Below are 24000 nucleotides of genomic sequence, written 5' to 3'. Positions count from 1 at the left end.
TTAGGGGTAAGGGTTTGGTTTAGAGTTCGTGTTTGACAAGGTTTATGATTATGAATAGTATTAGGGTTAGTGTTAGGATTAGGATTAGGACCAGGACCAGGACCAGGACCAGGACCAGGACCAGGACCAGGACCAGGACCAGGACCAGGACCAGGACCAGGACCAGGACCAGGACCAGGACCAGGACCAGGACCAGGACCAGGACCAGGATCAGGATTTAGATTAGGGATAGGATAAGGGATAGGATTAGGATTAGGATTAGGAATTGGGTTAGAGTCAAGATAAAGATTAGGGTTAGGTTTAGAGTTTGTTTTTGATAAGCGTTACAATTAGGAATAGTTGTGAATTAGTTCTAGGTTAAGGTTAAGGGTAAGGTATATATTGTATTGTTAGGAGTAAGATTGAGGTTCAGGGGTTAGGGTTAGGATTAGAATTAAGATCGGGATTCGTATCAGTGCTAGGTGTACAGTTAGGATTAGAAAAATGGTTCTGATGAGGGTTATGGTCAGGGTTAGGATTAGAGCTAGGGCCATGATTAGAGTTATGGTTAGGATAAGCATCAGGATTAGGATTAGGGTTTAGATAAAGGTTAGGATAAGAGATGGGGTGAGCTGTAGAGTTAGGGCTAGGGTAAGGATTTGGTTTAGGTTTGTGTTTAGATAAAGGTTAGGATTAGGCTTAAAGTTTGGATTACAGTTAGGGTTTGAGTTGAAACAATGAAATTTAAACTAATAGAACACATAAAACAACTGTCAAGAATTAATTAAAAAGGGTTAGGGTTATATAATATGAATTTAAGAGATACTACTGAGTGGTATTTTTGCAAGTTATTCCAATGACAGACATTTTGAATGTATCTTTTACAAGTGACTCTGGCTCTGCAGATATAAAGCCGTTCAAAAAAACCCACTTAATTAGGGATTTGTAAAGAATCTTCTTTTGTGGCTGAAAGTGCAAAGAGGAGAAAGTTATTTTATGATGAACTTTGCAGCACAAATAGAGCTGAACTGCAGCTCACAGCGGGTTATTGATTTCATGTCCGTCACACAGTAACTTTCAAGGATCTACCGCTTCATCGCTGTGTGGGAGTTGAACTCTAACACTAAAAGCAGCTCTTCTTGAAAATCCCTTTAAACCATTCGAGCAATCGGAGAGTAGATCGTGGACGGATTGGAGTTTACATCAGATATTACACGTTAGCATCAACAAATCATGCTGTTATTACAAACAACGTTTACGATGACAGTAAAAACATGAAACATCTTAAGACGTTTTTATTTGTTCAGGCTTTTCCCTGATTTTCTGGAACTCCTGTGTTGTTCTCAGTTTTATCTTGACCTTTAAAGTATATCTTTTATTATATTGTTTTGATTGTTTAAGCGCTTTTTGACCCTGGTCTGGAATAGCTCTATATAAATATAAATTACTTACTTACTTACTTACTTACATCATGAAAATACAAACAGAAAAAGTAAAGAAACTCTTCACAGTTGTTGTTTTTTTGTAAAATAATCTGTTACTTTTCAAATTGAAATGATGTGAAAATAAGTTCAACCAAAAATGTTCTTTAAGTAATGAGTGGTTTTGTTCTACTGACGTGTTTTAAATCATACAATAATATTAGTTTTGAAGATAATCTTTAACCATGAAATAAAAATCCTTTATATTTTTCAGCCCTTTAGTATTTTCGGTTCTCTGAGTAAAATCTGTTTCAAATAGAAAAGCCGTTTCTATGGCTGTAAAATAAAAAAAGTAGAAGAAGGTTCTATTTTTAGGTTCTTAAAGCAAAAAAAATCTTGATCGATCTGCATTTTTTCAGTAGTTTTTATGTAGAACATTAAGCAATGTTCTACAAACATGACTGAAAATAGCGACATTAAAATGTAGAATTAACAAAAAAAAAAGAATAATAATTGAATAAAACTAGTTTTACCAGATTACAGTTTATTTTACTTTCTAAAAATGGTAATTTAAAACTGCAAATTGTACAGTTTATCCTGTTATTCTGGTTTACCTTTAACCAGAATTATTCTTGTTTTATTTTTTACTAACAATGACCCATCTTTTTTTTTTACAGTGTGTGAATATATAATATCGTGGTTTATTATTAACTGTTAATGAGACTTGCAGGTCATTCCTGAAGACGATGCTTACGTGGCGTTTCCACACGATCACAGGCGTGCCTTGCGACCTCTGGTGTGTGCGGCAGATGCACGAGTACACATATTACCTCATATCTTCCTTCGAACTAAAACCCTGACGTGTCGGTCACTGCGTGAAAACTCATTTCCTCTGACTTTTGTTATCGATAATAAACCCAACGGTCGTAAATAAACTCTTGAATAAATCTTTTGTATTCTCTTGTCAACGAGCTTGTCGTGCATTTAAACAAACATTTTAGAAAGTGAGACTCGTCGATCGAGTCTATTTTCAATTTGACTCCATGAATTCCCCCCCCACCCCCCCCTGATCATAGGACGGATACATTACCGTGACCTGTGCTGAATAATGGGGCCAAATTGGAGTTTGACCCGCTGACCCCGCCCGCTTGAGTGCTGCCCGACCACCAGGATGCGATTCAGGGAAACGTCGCTCCAGTTTATTGGAATCTTCCTCGATGACGAGCGGTTTCGTGTTTCAGCAGAACATGAGCCGTCGGCGTCTGCGAGAGCGTCGTATCCGAAGCAGATCCTGCATTTATTCCACGATGTTCCTCCTCGTTTTGATGTGTGCTCCCTGGAGGAGTTTCCTCCTTGAATTTAATGTCTAAACTCACTTTTTTAAAACAATCTATTTTTTAAGGTGAGCATTACAATTTAGAAGATGTGAAAAAGAAAAAAAAGGCAACATTTATACTGAATTTTTAATGATATATTTGTAATGTTTGATCATTTTTATTAATGAATAAATGAAGGTTTTATTAAACAATTGCACATATATTTTAATTGAACTCAATAATGTATCTATTAAAAAAAAAATTAACATTGTTTTATTGAAGAATTTAATTTAATTTATTTAGTATTTTCGTCCGTGAGGAAATGATTCCGATCTATTGATTATTACTTAAAAAAAGGATTTTTTGTTATTTAACTCTTGTATTTTTTTTAAATATGTCTATTTTTAATGCTGCAAAAATAACTTGGACATTTTCTCAGTGATATTCCTGTTTTTTTTGTCAAACAAACTTCTTAACTTAAATCATAATAATAAAACTAAATACAATTTTGAATTTGTTTTTGATTCATTTAATGAAAAGATTCACATATTTTCAAGGCAATTTTTCTTTTTTTTACATATAGAGTTTGAGATTTAAAATCCAATAATAATAATAATAATAAAAAAACATTATGTTATTTTTTTACGATCACATGACGACATAGCTTTTATCTATAACATCAATATATTGAATTTAAAATGTACTGAAGTGTCCATTGAACCACACTCCATTTTCTGTCCGTTTGAGTGCACCAATTGAGTGCACTACATTTTTCACACACTGCTCAGTGTGAACGCACTTGTGAACTACAAATGTTAAGTGTAAGTGCAGACATGCTCCATTTAGAACACGCCATAATATATTTGTATATTATAGGAAATAAGAATATCACACTTTAGTGCTGTGTCTCAAATCACATACTCCTCTCTGCACTGCACTGGTAAGTATGCATCAGGATAGTGTACGTACTAACTAGTAACTAATCCTCCACAGATAGTATGTCTCAAATCACATACTTCTCTTAGTATACTAGAAGTTAGTATGCATCAGGATAGTGTACATACTAACTAGTAACTAATCCTCCACAGATAGTATGTCTCAAATCACATACTTCTCTTAGTACACTAGAAGTTAGTATGCATCAGGATAGTGTACGTACTAACTAGTAACTAATCCTCCACAGATAGTATGTCTCAAATCACATACTTCTCTTAGTATACTAGAAGTTAGTATGCATCAGGATAGTGTACGTACTAACTAGTAACTAATCCTCCACAGATAGTATGTCTCAAATCACATACTTCTCTTAGTATACTAGAAGTTAGTATGCATCAGGATAGTGTACATACTAACTAGTAACTAATCCTCCACAGATAGTATGTCTCAAATCACATACTTCTCTTAGTATACTAGAAGTTAGTATGCATCAGGATAGTGTACGTACTAACTAGTAACTAATCCTCCACAGATAGTATGTCTCAAATCACATACTTCTCTTAGTATACTAGAAGTTAGTATGCATCAGGATAGTGTACATACTAACTAGTAACTAATCCTCCACAGATAGTATGTCTCAAATCACATACTTCTCTTAGTATACTAGAAGTTAGTATGCATCAGGATAGTGTACGTACTAACTAGTAACTAATCCTCCACAGATAGTATGTCTCAAATCACATACTTCTCTTAGTATACTAGAAGTTAGTATGCATCAGGATAGTGTACATACTTACTAGTAACTAATCCTCCACAGATAGTATGTCTCAAATCACATACTTCTCTTAGTATACTAGAAGTTAGTATGCATCAGGATAGTGTACGTACTAACTAGTAACTAATCCTCCACAGATAGTATGTCTCAAATCACATACTTCTCTTAGTATACTAGAAGTTAGTATGCATCAGGATAGTGTACATACTAACTAGTAACTAATTCTCCACAGATAGTATGTCTCAAATCAAACTCTGCTGCTACACACTAACAGGAAATGACGCGACAGCTTCTTCTTCTACTTCTATTTAACGATGATTTCAACCAGCTGTTTGAACGCTATCGCCACCTGCTGGCAGCACGTTTTGCAAGTTTGGAAAAACGTTTGGATCAGGAAATATGAGAAATATTGGCGAAATATTTACGTGTCATCCTCCTACTGCTGCTGAAAATGCACCTGTAAGTATATGAATATATAAATGTATATATATATATATATATATATATATATATATATATATATATATGTATACAGAATATATATATATATGACGTAACTTCTGTTTACAACATCAACGTCACTAAGATGGAGTCGTTTAGTGTAGAAAGTGTCCATCGATCCATACTCAGTTTTGTGGACTTTTTAGTGAAAATTGAGTGTGTATGGAGCACTACATTTACATACTAAGAATTGAGACGCACTTAAAAATACTAAGTGAAAGTACGCAAGTATGCGATTTGAGACACAAGCTTACGTCTAAAATCGAGCAGATGCTGAGTGTGATACTCAAGGGTACGAAGGTGGAATCTTCATTTGGATTCCGGAGGCGAGTGACAAGAGAGGAGCGACTCGTGTGACGGACCAGGAGGGAGTTGGTGGAGGAGCTGGAGTCGTGTCTCCTCTTCATCGTCTCTACATCTGCAGTCGGGCAGAGGAAGCGAGTCAAATAAACCTTTTTTCACAGCAGTTTAACATTGTATCCACGGACCGACCTTCAGGGGAAAACAGGGAAAATAAAGCGTGTCAAATTTGTGTTTTATTCATTTTCACTAGTTTACGAGTTTTTCCTTGTAACTTATATCCAACTGTCCTGGTCTGGACACTTGTCTGACGTTCCATCCTTCAAAGCTGGACGTCACATATAGATGCAGCCATTTACGAATCTCTTTAATATGATCTCATTGACGGGGTTTGATGAGGGATTTTCTTTTTATTAATGGCAGCCCTTTTTATTCATACAACTGAGAGATTTCAATATATTATTTTGCTTTCAAATCATATTTTAATTGTTATCATAGTTACAATATCAATAGCAAATATTCACACGTTTGTTCATCTTTTACACATCCGGCCTCCAGATGGCAGCAGTCTTTACGTCCTCCGCAGCAAAAATAAGAATGAAATCCCGACAATGACTGAGGACGAGAGGATACAGTGAGTCCAGCAGCTTTTAAAGCTGATGTTTGGACATATTTTGGTTTGAAAACAAATGAAAACAGTGACGACTTCGTCAAGAGTCATGTGGTCTGTAAATACTACAACACCAGAGTCAAGTACTGGACAATACTACACATGTATACTTGTTACTACAGTATCACAACACCAGAGTCAAGTACTGGACAATACTACACATATATACTTGTTACTACACTATCACAACACCAGAGTCAAGTACTGGACAATACTACACATATATACTTGTTACTACACTATCACAACACCAGAGTCAAGTACTGGACAATACTACACATATATACTTGTTACAACACTATCACAACACCAGAGTCAAGTACTGGACAATACTACACATATATACTTGTTACTACACTATCACAACACCAGAGTCAAGTACTGGACAATACTACACATATATACTTGTTACTACACTATCACAACACCAGAGTCAAGTACTGGACAATACTACACATATATCCTTGTTACTACACTATCACAACACCAGAGTCAAGTACTGGACAATACTACACATATATCCTTGTTACTACACTATCACAACACCAGAGTCAAGTACTGGACAATACTACACATATATACTTGTTACTACACTATCACAACACCAGAGTCAAGTACTGGACAATACTACACATATATCCTTGTCACTACACTATCACAACACCAGAGTCAAGTACTGGACAATACTACACATATATACTTGTTACTACACTATCACAACACCAGAGTCAAGTACTGGACAATACTACACATATATACTTGTTACTACACTATCACAACACCAGAGTCAAGTACTGGACAATACTACACATATATACTTGTTACTACACTATCACAACACCAGAGTCAAGTACTGGACAATACTACACATATATACTTGTTACTACACTATCACAAAACCAGAGTCAAGTACTGGACAATACTACACATATATACTTGTAACTACACTATCACAACACCAGAGTCAAGTACTGGACAATACTACACATATATACTTGTTACTACACTATCACAACACCAGAGTCAAGTACTGGACAATACTACACATATATACTTGTTACTACACTATCACAACACCAGAGTCAAGTACTGGACAATACTACACATATATACTTGTTACTACACTATCACAACACCAGAGTCAAGTACTGGACAATACTACACATATATACTTGTTACTACACTATCACAACACCAGAGTCAAGTACTGGACAATACTACACATATATACTTGTTACTACACTATCACAACACCAGAGTCAAGTACTGGACAACACATTTTCTACAAAAAGAAAGTATTGTTGACCCTGTATATCGTGATACGTATCATATTGCCAGTTTCTTGTCAATACACACACCTAATACTCCTTCCTACATTATATATACTGTATATGTCTTTATTTAATGTCTTCATTAGATGATTTGTTTGTTGTTAATTCTGTCTTCCATTGTTATTTCTTCTACGAGTGTATTTATAATGAATATAAATAATCTTTTTTAAAAGAAAAAAACACACATTTCAGACAATATTAATCAATCAAAATACAATTATTTTTTTCTTTCTGCGCGTCCCGGTAACAATTATGAAAACATTATTAAAATAATGGATAAAAGTCTGATTTGTAATTATTTTAAGAATGTGTTTCAAAGTCCAAACGATCCAAACGACACATTCCTGGTGAATCCTGATCCTCGTCGGCCTCTCGTTACAGTAGCTCTCTCAGACAGACCCCCCCCCTCACTCAAGTCCTCATAAATCATTGTTAACAGAAGCGACCTGACGTCCTGAGGCTCGTACATCGAAACCAGAGTCGTGGATGTCGAGGCAGCCGAGGCCTTCAGAAACACACACTCCACACAAAGAACAACAACAGACCCGCACACGAGCGACATGAAAGCACCTGGAAGTAAGTGGAGATCTTTTTTCATCCGACAGGAATTCAGGATTCCCCCCCCCCCCCCCCCCTCAGACGATCCTTCCTAAACACAAGCAAATGACAGTGATTTGGACGCATGAAGCCGTTGATAACACAGCTGTCAATGAAGACGGGGGTGAGTCACAGATAATAGCCAGAAGAAGAAAAAATCCCCAAATTTGGCTTCGTTGAAAGTCCCGAAGGAAAACCCTCTCCAGTTCATAAACTGTTTTCTTCAGACAATTACATTAGAATGTGGGCCGCGGGGGCCGTCGAACAATCCGGATGTGGCTTTGAAAAAGAAACGTCGGAAAAAAAGGATGGAATTATTCCTTCGACTTTTTGCGGGGGGATCAAATCTGCTTAAACGCTCTTGTCTGCGTGAGTCCCAAATGTTTCTTGGCAGCAAGTCCTTCTTTTTTTTTCTTTCGCCAACTTACAGCGCTGCCTGTCAACTGCCGGCAAATGAGGCTCCAAAGAGCGTCTGCTTAGAAGCCAAATATCGACGTAACGCAACTGTTTATCCCGCAATTATTCCCATCTCTGTTTACAGAAAAAAAGCAGCACAAACGGACGGCGTTTAGCGGCCGTTATCTCGAGCGTCTCTATTGTGACGCCGCACTCAGAGGAGTCACACGAGTCTCCGCATCGATCCCGGACCAGCGGCTTTTAAAGCATCAATACCTCTGAAAACAGCAATTAAGACGCGGAACACATGTCTCGCCGCTGAGTGCCGTCGCCAAGGAAGCTCCGGTCGGCTCGATAATGACTCGAGGACCAACGGAATACCGGGGCGGGAATTCATAAAAGTTAACAAACCAGATCCAGCGTAATGTCGATAATTTATTTGAAGAAAGCTCTCCAGGTGAATATGACCCTCGTTTAAAAGAGCGATCAATGCGAAAAAGGAAGGGAAAAAAATATATATCGCTTGGCTTCAGGCGGAATCCATTTAAAGACGCTTCTGTCAAAAATGTATACTTTCTTACGGATCCTCAGTGGAGTTTAAATCCCAGAACCTTTTATGCGAAGCTGGTGAAATCTCCTTTAATTGTATCACTACGGCAGAGACCAGCTCAATGTGAGGGCCCCTGATAGGATCCCGTGTGGCCCCCGGTCTCTTGCAACGAAGGCTTCATTCGTGGTGCATTGCTAGAAGTGAGAAATCCAAAAATTCCCCAAATTTTCACTAGTGAGTTAAATGGAAATTTTAAGAAAGTTGTGCTTTTGATTAGCGGCGTTAGCATCTACACGTGTGTGTGTACTCGTAATTACTCCGCGATTATTCGCTCTGTAGTATTACTCTACGAGGCTCTTTTGTAATACTCTGTGAGGCTCTGAAGTATTACTATTTGAGGCTTTGTAGTATTAGCCTGTAAGGCAATGAAGTATTAGTATGTGAGGCTCTGAAGTATTACTATGTGAGGCTTTGTAGTATTACCCTGTAAGGCAATGAAGTATTACTCTGTGAGGCTCTGAAGTATTACTATGTGAGGCTTTGTAGTATTACCCTGTAAGGCAATGAAGTATTACCCTGTAAGGCTATGAAGTATTACTATGTGAGGCTCTGTAGTATTACTCTGTAAAGCTCTGTAGTATTACTCTGTGAGGCCCTGCAGTATTACTCTGTAAAGCTCTGTACTATTACTCAATGAGGCTGTGTAGTATGTAGTATTTACACGTGTGTGCACGGGTTCACTGACAAATCATAACAAAACAAAAGTGACAAGAAAAGTACAACAATTTAAGTATTTATTCTACTTATACAGGGGTTAAAATTGTTAGTGAATTACAAAATAAATATAGTATTACTACGGAGACCAACTTTTTATGCCTTTGTAGTTGGCTCACATTGTAGCTAAAAAAAAAAAATACACTCAATGAAGGTCCGAGATGTATTCGCAGTTGTGAAGTGTGTCTTCAAAAATATGTTTTTGTCTGATGACTACCGGAAGGGCTTTGATGTAATGGGATTAGTGGTTTGAATGGAGACAGGAACCTCTAGTGGCCATTTAGCGAAAACTGCGGTAGAAAGATAATACATTTCTTAGAAGATTTGGTTTTTATTAAGTAAAGAGGAAAATGTAAATGTTAACACCCCTACTATTAAACGTGTTGCTTTTGACTGTCTTTTTTAAATTTCCGATACGTTTTTTTCTAGTTTTTGTGATAAGCTGTCGATTTAGTTCTTATTCGTTTCAGTCGCAAGTCTAGTCCAGTTTCAGTCGACTGACATTTTGGTCTATTTCTAGTCAAGGAAACGTATATTTCAAGTTTCTTTTTCATTAAAATCCACAAAGGTAATCAAGTTAAGCTCTTAGATAAATCATTTTTATAGACTCGAAATGTTTTGGTCAATCAATTTAACATAGTTTTTACTAGTAATTTGCTTTTTTAAAGTCAATTCTAGTTATTGTCACGATGAACATCGGCATCTAAGGATTGTAAGTAAGTAAGTAAGTCATTTCCTTCTCAAATTTCTGTTACATGATGAAGGTTCGTCAATGAATTTTGTCAGTTTTTTTAATTGCTGTATAAAAACAAAATATCTGTCGGTTCATTAATGATAAAGAGTTTTTTTTGGATCAACGTCAGTTCGATATAATCATAAATTCTCAACAAGATAACTCTTGCAAGATGTTGTTTTTTTTTTTAATATGCTTTTAAAGCAATTTAGGTTTTAAATATTAATTGTTTTCATAAATGAACAATGAGAAAAACTTGAACTTAAGACGAATAAATGTGTTTTTAAAAACCCTCACGTTAATTCTCTCAATTGTGTTTATGTTTTCCAGAGTGTGATGAGAACTGAAGCAAAAGACGACTTTAGGACTTTTTGTGTTTTATCTAAAATTATAAAGTTAAAGAAAAAAAATAAATCTATTTTTTTTCAATGTTTGTTTATAACAGAGTTATTTGTGTGTTTGTCAAATAAATCCTGCTAAACTTTCTTCGGTTCTTTTTGGCATTTAGCAAATTTACAAAATAAGAAGAACAAGTTTTCTTGCTCCGGCATGTAGAGGGTTAATTTTCTGTCATTTGTGAATCTCAGTCTTTATATTGTTTCGTCTGTTGTTCTTGTCTGTTGTTCTTGTCTGTTGTTCTTGTCTGTTGTTCTTGTCTGTTGTTCTTGTCTGTTGTTCATGTCTGTTGTTCTTGTCCGTTGTTCTTGTCTGTTGTTCTTGTCTGTTGTTCTTGTCTGTTGTTCTTGTCTGTTGTTCTTTTCTGTTGTTCTTGTCTGTTGTTCTTGTCTGTTGTTCTTGTCTGTTGTTCTTGTCTGTTGTTCTTTTCTGTTGTTCTTGTCTGTTGTTCTTGTCTGTTGTTCTTGTCCGTTGTTCTTGTCCGTTGTTCTTGTCCGTTGTTCTTGTCCGTTGTTCTTGTCCGTTGTTCTTGTCCGTTGTTCTTGTCTGTTGTTCTTGTCTGTTGTTCTTGTCTGTTGTTCTTGTCCGTTGTTCTTGTCCGTTGTTCTTGTCTGTTGTTCTTGTCTGTTGTTCTTGTCTGTTGTTCTTGTCTGTTGTTCTTGTCCGTTGTTCTTGTCTGTTGTTCTTGTCTGTTGTTCTTGTCTGTTGTTCTTGTCCGTTGTTCTTGTCTGTTGTTCTTGTCCGTTGTTCTTGTCTGTTGTTCTTGTCTGTTGTTCTTGTCTGTTGTTCTTGTCTGTTGTTCTTGTCTGTTGTTCTTGTCCGTTGTTCTTGTCCGTTGTTCTTGTCCGTTGTTCTTGTCCGTTGTTCTTGTCTGTTGTTCTTGTCTGTTGTTCTTGTCTGTTGTTCTTGTCTGTTGTTCTTGTCCGTTGTTCTTGTCTGTTGTTCTTGTCCGTTGTTCTTGTGTCCGTTGTTCTTGTCTGTTGTTCTTGTCTGTTGTTCTTGTCCGTTGTTCTTGTCTGTTGTTCTTGTCTGTTGTTCTTGTCTGTTGTTCTTGTCCGTTGTTGTTGTCTGTTGTTCTTGTCCGTTGTTCTTGTCTGTTGTTCTTGTCTGTTGTTCTTGTCTGTTGTTCTTGTCTGTTGTTCTCAGCTCCGTCTGTGTGACTGATATAAATAGGATGAACGAGGAGAACGTGTCAGGACTCACACACCGAGAAGAGATTTCATGAGTGGAAGAGGAAAACCTTGAAGGGACAACTTTGTTCTGAAAGGTCACCGAGAGGGTCAATGACACGTTCAGGACTGACGCGAGGGTCACCAGGTGAGAAAACGTGGGTTCAAGGACTCAGGCAACGATGTACAAGAGACTTTCCATTTTTATAATTATTCACATGTTTGTGTCTCTCACATGTTGCTGGTGCGTCGCAGGTTACCTCGGAAAACTGTTGAATGAGTGATTTTCAGGCACGACTGACCCTGGACTGACCCTGGACTGACCCTGGACTGACCGTGGACTGACCCTGGACTGACCCTGGACTGACCCTGGACTGACCCTGGACTGACCCTGGACTGACCTTGGACTGACCCTGGACTGACCCCGGACTCTCATGGAATCTTCCCGGAGAGTGTTTTTGAAAACATATTTTTGGCGTCTTTATGTAAAATAGGATTGAGTTTTATTAGGTTCGGGTCATTTTCTGATGCCTTTTCAAGAAGGAGCTGAGAAGATCATGTTCGGAGATAAATCACTCAAATAATATAATAATAAAACACTGTTCACAGACGTTAAATAGCTTAAAACTTTAAAACCGAAAACATCACTTCTTAACCAACGGTCTTGAACCAACACATTATCACATATTTGAGTGAACACAATATAAACATTTTAGTTATTTGTTGGATAATTAATATTTTTTAATTATTATTTAATTTAATATGTCATTGTAATGTTATGTATTTTGTTTTATTTTACTCATCTCGTTTTTTTCAAAAATATGTCAAGATGAGTCACAGTAGTATTACTCAGCAATTCACCATAGTATTCCTATGCGAGTCAGCTCAGTATTACTTTGCTAGTCACTGTAGTATTACTCCACTATTCAACATAGCATTACTCAGGAAAGCTTTGTAGTATTACTACCAAAGGCTACTTAACAGTAGTATTACACCGGGAATTTCCTCAGTGTAACACCGTGAGTCCCGGTAGTATTTCTCCATGAGTACCCGTACTATTACTCTCTGAGTATTCTTAATTACTCGTAATTACTTTGCGATTATTCGCCCTGTAGTATTACTCTGCGAGGGTCTGTAGTATTACTATGCGAGGCTCTTTTGTATTACTCTGTTAGGCTATGAAGTATTACTATGTGAGGCTCTGTAGTATTACTCTGCAAAGCTCTGTAGTATTACTCTGTAAAGCTATGTAGTATTACTCTGTAATGCTCTTTAGTATTACTCTGAGAGGCTATGTAGTATTACTCTGTAAAGTCTTGTAGTATTACTCTGTAAAGTCTTGTAGTATTACTATGTGGAGCTTTGTAGTATTACTCTGTGTGGCTCTGTAGTATTACTCTGTAAAGCTCTGTAGTATTACTCTGTAAAGCTATGTAGTATTACTCTATAAAGCTCTTTAGTATTACTCTCAGAGGCTATGTAGTATTACTCTGTAAAGTCTTGTAGTATTACTCTGTGGAGCTTTGTAGTATTACTCTTTGTGGCTCTGTAGTATTACTCTGTGAGGCTCTGTAGTATTACTCTGTGAGGCTCTTTTGTATTACTTTGTCGGGCTCTGTAGTATTACTCTGTAAAGCTCTGTAGTATTACTCTGTAAAGCTATGTAGTATTACTCTATAAAGCTCTTTAGTATTACTCTGAGAGGCTATGTAGTATTACTCTGTAAAGTCTTGTAGTATTACTCTGTGGAGCTTTGTAGTATTACTCTGTGAGGCTCTGTTGTATTACTTTGTCGGGCTCTGTAGTATTACTCTGTGAGGCTCTGTAGTATTACTCTGTGAGGCTCTGCAGTATTACTCTGTAAAGCTCTGTAGTATTACTCTGTGAGGCTCTGTAGTATTACCCTGTAAAGTTTTGTAGTATTACTCTGCGAGGCTCTGTAGTATAATTCAGCAAGTCAATACTTGTTGCAAATGTTTATCTAATTTTTATTTATTTATGTATTTTCCTAAACGGTTATGACTGATATGTTGATATCTGTTCACACGTGTAGATGTTGACGCGACGATCGACATGTTGTTAAAACCCTTTTTTCTTCTCGTGCTCAGGCATGTTCGGGGTTCATTTTCCCTCCTTGCTAAGTCATCAATAACGACGGGATGATTGACGAGGTGCAGGTTTTTAGCTCTTATTCTGAGTCTCCGTGAATCTTAAAGCTTTTTAAGAAATAATGTCTCCTCCGGTGTATTTCACGGGGTCAAGAGACGACATCGTTCGTCGAGCTGAAGAGTGAGCAGCACTCCGGCTGTGGGCAGCACTTACTGGTGCAGGAGTGTCATGTTGAGGAGAACGTATGGGCCCAGAAATAGACTTTCCCATTTCCTGTCCGGGGTCATGAAGGATTACTCGGGTTGAATTATTCAAATACGGCGCAGGATTATTTCAATATTTGAAGACCTCACTGGTGTTTCCGTAATGATGCTCTTTTTGTGTCGGCGGTGGTTTTAAATTTTCTTTCTTTCGTGAAAAAACGCCCCGATGGACCTTCATGAATAATTTTTGCGCAGCTCTTAGCGGGTCATAGAGACGCATCCACGCTCTTAATATCGCGGGCGATCACGTTGAGTGACAGCTCGCAGGGACTGGCATGTTTACGCCACGGGGTATCATAAAACATGAGCTAATTATCCGAGAGTGCTAATGTCAGCGCCGGCGCCAGAATATTATTGACTGGACCGACCTGAGCCCATAATCCAGATTAATCTGACCCGAGCATCACGGCCTGACGTTACATTTCAATAATTAATACCACGATCAGTGGATAAATAACGTGATAAAAAAAACAAAAGATAAAACACAATCCATTACTGTGACACACACACACACACACAAAAAAAAAAATGCCTTTATTATTTAAACAAAACATGATTTGGAGTTTATGACACTTTGAATTATTCATCACGAACCAAACACAGGCCTTTTTATTATGATAAGTAACTGTGATGGAAGCTGCTGTTGAGGAGTTGTTTGTGATTAATAAACTGTGTTGTATTATTTATCTGAAGATGAACAGAGTCATTAAAGTCTCGCTTGTTTCTCACACACACACTTTCATGCCTCGCTTTTTACAAGCTGGTTATTGTTGTGAGTTGTTTAGCTTGACACTAGTTGAACGTGTTCATCTGTATCTCTTCAAAATTAATGCATTTTTAAAGCAGAGTAATACTACGGTGCCTCACGTACTTATAATATCGCGCATTGCGGAGTAATACTAGAGTACCTTGCATAGTTATACTACCACTCCTTGCGGAATAATACTACCACTCCTCGCGGAGCAATACTACAACACCTTGCATAAAAATACTACCACTCCTCGAGGAGTAATACTACAGCACTATGGCCGAGTAATATTACGGCACCTCGTGTGTAAGACTTCTGTGCCATGCGGAGTAATACTAAGGTGCAATTCTGAGTAATATTACGGCGCTATGCGGAGTAATTGTACAGCGCTATGAGGAGTAAGACTATGGCACCTCTAGGAGTATAACTATGCCGCTATGAAGAATAATAGTAAGGCATTATGCACAGTAATACCACAGCGCTATGGCCGAGTAATACTAAGGCGCTATGCGGAGAAATACTAAGGCGCAATTCGGAGTAATACTAAGGTGCAATTCGGAGTAATAGTACAACGCTTTGCGGAGTAATTGTGCAGCGCTATGAGGAGTAATACTAAGGTGCCATTCGGATTAATACTATGGCGCTATGCCGAGAAATTGTACAGAGCAATGAGGAGTAATACTACGGTACCTCTAGGAGTAAAACTATGCCCCTATGAAGATTAATAGTAAGTAATACTACAGCTCTATGGCCAAGTAATATTGCAGCGCCTCTGGGAGTAATACTACGGCGCTATGCGGAGAAATACTAAGGCGCAATTCAGAGTAATACTAAGGTGCAATTAGGAGTAATACTACATCGCTATGCGTAGTAATTATACAGCGCTTTGAGGAATAATTCTACAGCACCTCTGGGAGTAAGACTATGCCGCTATGAAGAGTAATAGTAAGGCATTATGCACAGTAATACTAAGCGCTATGGCCGAATAATATTGCGGCACCTCTGGGAGTATTACTAAGGCGCCATGAGGAGTAATACTATGGCGCCTCATAGAGTAATACAACGGTTCCTCGCAGAGTAATATTATGGCCTTGCAAGGAAAATTTAAGAATTATAAGTTTGCCTTATAGTGCGAAAAATACATTTTTTTTCTTTTATACAGTTTTATATGCAGTATCAGCACAATCCTCAAGTATCACAGTATATTGTATCGTCTCTGTATCGTGACACTGACGTAGCGACTCACAAATTGTTGCCAATACACGCAACAGTAATTATCACACATTCAAATTACCTGAAAAACGAAATTAAAGTGCATCTAAAACCAGATAAACTGTAATACACAACATTACAGTACAGTAGGTCATTGGTTTACCAAATATACCAAAGAATTTTAAACAATTTCAATAAAGTTCTATCTATCTATATCCTACACCAGACACGTGGACTTTCTTAAGAAATGTAATTCACTTTACATTTTTGTGACTTAATGGCTATTTTAGAAAAGTTTTGTGTTACAATTTATAAAGTAGGCAACTCAATTTTAATTGAAAATACAATTTAAGTTTTCTTAATTGAAGAACTTCCATCAAGTACTTCCTGTAACGATTTTGAACAGGTCAGGATTCAGAGTGAAATCCAGATTTTAGTTTTTTTAATTCTATAGATGTGGTGTTTTCATTGTTACCGGCTCCATCATCGATGTTCCATCATCATGTGTTCATCAACGGCGACTACAGTGAAACAAAGACAAGAAGAACACCTCCTCCTCCTCCTCCTCCTCGTCCTCCTCCTCTCATCGTCCTTGACACACTTACCCAAGGTCGACACTCTGACCCCATCAGCCGTCGGTGTAGACGTCCCACCGGGGGCCTCGAAAACACTCCGAACCCCCCGCAGCATCTATCTCCCGGTCCTGGGTGACTCTGTGTGGCCCCCATTCAACCGCCGAGGGCCGTCCCTCAGACGACTCCCTCTCAGCCGGTGATTAATGCCTGTTTACTTCGGGAAGGCCAAAGCATTTCCCAGAATGGGAGGCAGGGACTGTGAAAAAAAAGGGGGCCGTTGGAACCAGGAAAGCGAGGGGGCGGCGAATGAACGAGGAGCTGTTAGATGCTGTGTATACAGTATTTATATACGACATGAGAGTCGCGGTAAATGACAAGAAATCAGAAGCTTTATATGAAAACCGTGGACTTGAATCGCTTGAATTCCTCGACGACGTGCACCGTGTTTATTAAACAATGAATCACAGGCATCCTTTAATGGATATTGTAAGTGCTGCTTTCTGCTGGAAAACGGTGGCCATTGAAGTGGCCCCCGCTCTCAAGATCCATAATGAGCCGGAGGTTCCTCGTAAAACTAACAATACGATGAGAAAAAGTAAACAGAGACGAATGAACGCATCGCTCAGTCTGTGGCCAGTGAGAGGAAACAGATGACAAATAAATGGTTTGTTGTGGTTTCTTCTCCGAGAGCCGGAGTTTTTATTTTCGCCCCAAAATTGAATCCGCTAAAGTCCTGCCGCACACGTTCATTCCTTCGTTATGTTTCCAGAAGATTGAGATCATTTGCATAAGGTTAGAAAGAGTAAAAGAATTTAGAGGCTTTTATGATTCTGTCGGGAATTTGAGCTGAAATCTATCATCAAAAACGTGTTTGTCTAAGCCTGTTATTGTCTATTATATCAGTGATGAAAGTGGTGAAATTTATATTTAATTGTTGGTAAATAAGCAAATACAAAGAATCAGTTCCCAATTTTCCCGGGCCTTCAGCTTTCCCTCTCAAAAGGAAAAGAAAGAACCAATATTAAATATTCCCCTGAGCATTTTCTCTAAAAGTAACGATCGTTTTTGTTTCTTCTTTTGAGTCATTTGGTCACAAAGTATCACAAAAACCTTCTTTGTTTAGACATAATATTTTCTTATTTTGAACAACACACACATCATTTCACTTATTTATTAGAGGCGCAAGATAATAATTGTTAAATATCGTTTTTTCATGTTGCTGTATCAATATATCGTTTTTTCTATTACTTCATTTATATCTGTCTTCGAATCTTGAATTGTTATGTATAATATTTCTTTCATGGTTTGTTTTAAAACACATTTTCTATAAAACAAACAACAACAAAATTGTTTTTTTTTACAATTAATGTTTTTGTGTTGAAATTAAACTTTCAACCTCTAGATGGCAGCAGTCATTGTCCCGTTCGCTGCTCAAAGAAAAATCCTGACGATGACTGAGGACGAGAGGATACAGTGACTCCAGCAGCTTTTAAAGCTGATGTTTGGACATATTTTGGTTTGACAATACTACACATATATACTTGTTACTACACTATCACAACACCAGAGTCAAGTACTGGACAATACTACACATATATCCTTGTTACTACACTATCACAACACCAGAGTCAAGTACTGGACAATACTACACATATATACTTGTTACTACACTATCACAACACCAGAGTCAAGTACTGGACAATACTACACATATATACTTTTTACTACACTATCACAACATCAGAGTCAAGTACTGGACAATACTACACATATATACTTTTTACTACACTATCACAACATCAGAGTCAAGTACTGGACAATACTACACATATATACTTGTTACTACACTATCACAACACAAGAGTCAAGTACTGGACAATACTACACATATATACTTTTTACTACACTATCACAACATCAGAGTCAAGTAATGGACAATACTACACATATATACTTTTTACTACACTATCACAACACAAGAGTCAAGTACTGGACAATACTACACATATATACTTTTTACTACACTATCACAACACAAGAGTCAAGTACTGGACAATACTACACATATATACTTTTTACTACACTATCACAACATCAGAGTCAAGTAATGGACAATACTACACATATATACTTTTTACTACACTATCACAACACAAGAGTCAAGTACTGGACAATACTACACATATATACTTTTTACTACACTATCACAACATCAGAGTCAAGTACTGGACAATACTACACATATATACTTTTTACTACACTATCACAACATCAGAGTCAAGTACTGGACAATACTACACATATATACTTGTTACTACACTATCACAACACAAGAGTCAAGTACTGGACAATACTACACATATATACTTTTTACTACACTATCACAACACCAGAGTCAAGTACTGGGCAATACTACACATATATACTTGTTACTACACTATCACAACACCAGAGTCAAGTACTGGGCAATATTACACATATATCCTTGTTACTACACTATCACAACACCAGAGTCAAGTACTGGACAATACTACACATATATACTTTTTACTACACTATCATAACACCAGAGTCAAGTACTCGACAAAACTACAAATATATTTGTGTTCCTAAAGTATCACTGTATATCACTATATATGGTATTATTGACCCTGTATTTCATTCTTGACAAAACACTCCCCTATTATTAAGTAATTCATTTCCATTGCATTATATCTTCAAACATGAGTCTTGTTTATTTTTTTTCTAATCTAATTTAGAAAAAAACAACAACTATACATCATTTTTTATTCTCGTTGAAATATTTATCGAACACGCGACACTGGCCTGCTTCTGTTTGCCTTCGCGTTTGATGTTTCAAGCAATAAAACATCAGAGCGCGGCGGAACACTGACAGCTGACGCTGCCCCGACCAGACCTATCGTTGTTGCGTTCGCTCATAAATCTGTTGGATCTGTCTCCGCTCATGTTGCCGCTCACACGGCTTCACATCCAGAGGAGCCCCGAGCTTTGATTCGGAGGGCGGACCTGGTCGGGCGAGGAATCTGTCAGAAGTGTTGAGCCGGAATCCGGTGAGTTGAAGAAAGTCTGAGCCGTCAGTGACGGGTGCGTCGGGATCAAGGCCTGCCTTGCGTCAGCAGTCGCTCGAACGACCTCGGTGGTCCGCGGCTGATCACAGGACGTTGGGTCTTCAGGTCGGAGGAACCGGTCTTGTTAGGTCGGCCGCTCTTGTTCGTTCAATTAACAAAACATGCGACGAGGTTCTACGTGTTCCCTGCTCGCTCGCCATCAAAGATTTGGCTGGTGTTTTAATATTTTAAGATGGTGCTCGGAACACGGTCCTGGAACAAGAACGTCATGAATTAATGAAACGCCGATATATCCAGCAAAGTTCATCAACTTTTCACGAGTCAGGGATGAATTTAGAAGACATTTGGATAATTTAGCCCCAGAGAGATTCGACGTGTTCACAGAGTACACTTGAGAATCCTGACAAAAACCTTGAATCACATCATCCGATTGAATCATAAACTCTTTTTGTATTTAATTTTATTTTTTATGTTATTTTACATCCATGTGACTAACAGCGTAATGATCATTTATTTACCTCTGCCAAGGAGATCATTTGACCATTTGTGTCCCTCTTTCTGTTTCCTGGACAAGATAGAAACACTTCAGGGACTTTCAAAGTTGGGGCTCCAGGGGGCGCTAGAAGATTTGTCATCAGAATATTGAAGGAAAGGGAAAAATGGAATGTTATATAATATAACTTAATGTAAAATAACATTTTTAACCCTTTTGCCCTGAGCATACAACGTGAAACTGCTTTTCAAGTTTACGGTTGTACCTGAACACACCACCTGTGATGATGCTACATTTTGTGTCAACCTGGCTGTTTTTTCACATGTTACCAAGTAGCTTGTAGCTAGTCAGCAAAATATAGACCATTTCCTGTTAGGAAACGACAGAGGAGCAGACCAAACAGAACTGAAGTCCTGCTGTAGAAGATTCTGCTGGTAAAAAGTTATACCACAAATCCCTAAATGTAGATTTGGAGCCAGGGCCTTCAGTTTACAAGCCCCTCTGCTGTGGAACCAATTACCGGCTTCAATCCGGAGGCCAGACACCCTCTCTATGTTTAAAAACAATGTTAAAACCTTTTTTTTTCGATGAAGCCTATAATTAACCAAACTGTTTATCTTTAGCTGCTATAACTAACTTAACTGTTTATCTTAAGCTGCTATAGGCTGAGAATGCTGGAGGAGTTTTAGACACAGAGCTCTGTATATCCTTCTTTTCTGCATTACATTCATCACCTGTGCAGTTTAAACACCTTTTTATTTCTCTCCCGGAGCCCCAGGGTTCCACCTCCAGAGCTGCTGCTGATCCAGGATCTTCACCACGTCATCAGATCCCGAGTTCTCTCCAGCACCTCCATGGACACGCCTACACTCTCCTTCTTTTCTCTCACTATATCCTCCCTCACTCTTCTCCTTATCCATCTGTCTCCCCCCCCATCCTTCCTCCCAGCCAGTCACAGCAGGAGTCAACAATGAGTCTGGTTCTGCTCGAGGTTTCTTCTAAAAGGAAGTTTTTCCTCGCCATAGCTCACTGTACAGTGTTTCGCTTCTTGCTCTTTGTTGAATTGCTGGATCTTTTTTTCCTTAATCAACTATAGTCTTACTTCAACTGTAAGTTCTCTTGAGATAACTTTGTTATGATAAGACAGTTTAAATAAAATTGAATTGATCGTTTGTTCTGTTTTGTGAACACTGATGGTGTGTTGGGGGGCTTGGCGTGGAGAATATTTTGGAACCTCTGTTCTAAATGACCATCTTGATCCACAAACTACTTGAAGATTCCAAATCTCAACTATAAGTCCGTACTCTCTCTTTCAGTTTGTTGTGAAGGACTTCAGCGATGCAGCCTCCTGTTGTCAGACCAGGCTTTTGTCGGCCAAAGAAATTAAAAAATGTGTAAATTAGCAACTTGGTTGAATTCTAGACTCAACCAAGTTAGCTTTTCTTGTTGGTCTAATGTTAACACTATCGACTCTCGACAAATCTCTCATCGAATAGATCAAGAACCTTCACTACAACGAACGATGAACTGATTCGTCTTTTCCTGACATTTGATCAACTTCATTCTCTTATTCACGCTATTCAGTTCCTGCAGGTTAAGTTAAGTTAAATGACGTTTCCAGGTCAACTTGTGACCTTTTCTTTGAGTATATTCTCCCCGTGTTGAGTGGGTTTACTCCGGGCACTCCGGTTTCCTCCCACAGTCCAAAAACATACTGAGGTTGATTGAGAACTTGGGGAAATTGTCCATGTGTGTGAATGGTTGTCTGTCTTTGTGCGCCCATCAACAGACTGGCGTCCTGTTCAGGGTGTCCCCGGCCTCTCGCCCAATGAAACTGGAATAGACCCCCCCCCCATAAGGGTTTAAGCGGTAAAGAAAATGAATGAATATTGTAGAAATAATTGTCTCTTAGTTCTGATATAAATCATAGAAACAAGCCATTATTGGAGAGTTCTATAGATGCTCCTTCAGAACATAAGAAGCTTCAGAACTGAAGAAGCCTCTTGGATGAAGGTTAAGCGTCGACTCAGTCCAGGAGCCTCACTTTGGAACTCTCTGGATAACAATATCAGGATGAATCAGAAACTACACACAGCCACAGAGTCTCTCGTAAAGCATCAACTCATGGATCAAATCATCATGAAAACAATTGCAGTTTCTTGTCGCCCATGATTAATAACGGTATTTCTTTTAGTGATGATTTTTGGTAACGTATGAAGCGTGACTTCAACCGTTCTTCATCTTGACTTCAGACTCCAAATGGCCTCTTGAAATGTAAATAATATTCTTTAATTCAAATTAAAACTGGACAACATTCAGGATCGGTGAGGAAGAAGATTGTTTTCCTGAGATGACGTGGTCCTCGTGACTCCCATCAAGAGAACTTTCAAGGTCATGAGAACGGATCTCAGGTGAACGTGAGGCCACCGGGATTAAGATCTGAGCCTCGCAATCGATGATCGGTCGTCGAGTCAAACATGCTGATGATGCCGTGTTGCTCCTGCTGCCGAACCTGCAGCAAGACGAACGGATGCGATGAAAGGATTTTTCTCTCCTCGCTTGTCTTTCACCCGGATTTGTTGCATTATCGTCTTTTGTCCTCATCATTCACGGGGTTTTCTCGATATCCCCGAGACGTCCGTACACTCATGTGGCTTTTTGTAAAATTAAAAAAGGACTCCTGGGAAGTTTGAGCCAAGAAAGAAGTGCCGTTGAAAGTGCCGTCTTTCATGTTGAAACACACTCCCGGTGACAGTGGTGTCTTTGGCTGTGTTTTACAGGATGACTCACGGTCATGATGGACAGGCAAATCGATATTTTGACTTTGGCCATCGTTTTTTTTCCCCCCCTCCCTTTCTCTTCCAGCGGACGAGCGATGGTAATGGACGAGGACAGTAAATAAGTGGAAGGTTCTTGACAAATGAATCCATTAACATTTGCCTGTGTCGCCTGGTGAGCAGATTTGCTGTTTTATGGAGCAGGAAAAAAGAGCTAGTAAATCTGAGGGCGTTGTAAGGGTGAGGAGCTGAGAGCAGGCTGGGGAACACATCTCCCATGATGCAGCACTTTATCTCTCTCTCAAATGGCATCTTTATCTGCCTAAATTAAGTTTTGATTCCTCGCCACATACGGAGCAGCAAATCACTTTTAATACTGATATCAAGAGCAGCACTAAAGTGTGCCCGGAGCGACGGAACGCAACTTTACTGTGTGGCACGTAGTGTCGTCGTCACCACTCGTTGTGTGTCCCTGGCTTCGGACTTTGAGAGCAGATTATCTTTCGTCTTCATTCAGATATCTGTCAAAGAACCCACGTTTAAATACACTCCCAGTCAGAAAAACAGACTTCTTTGGCATTTAAAACATAATTACAGTCTGGTTGAAAAACTGTAAAACACTTGTTTCACGTTCAGCTCATACTGTGAGGCTTTCGTTTTTTTTCCTTCTATTAATCAGATTTCCATAAAAAGGGAATTATTCCCTTCATCGAACGGATCGGCTTCATACCCATTTTCATGTTTGAACAAGAAGGATGTGTCTCGCCTGCAGTTCATACAAACCTCTGTAGCCAGAATTCTGAGCTGCTCTAGTAGAAGAACTTACATTTCTCCTTCAAACTCTTCACTGGCTGCCAGTTTCTTTCAGGATCATTTTAAAATTCTGGTTC

This window comes from Callionymus lyra, chromosome 5 (assembly GCF_982586985.1).
Source record: "Callionymus lyra chromosome 5, fCalLyr1.hap1.1, whole genome shotgun sequence".
NCBI classification, from domain to species: domain Eukaryota; kingdom Metazoa; phylum Chordata; class Actinopteri; order Syngnathiformes; family Callionymidae; genus Callionymus; species Callionymus lyra.
The sequence above is the reverse complement of the archived record's forward strand: the minus strand, read 5'-3'. Positions refer to the sequence as shown.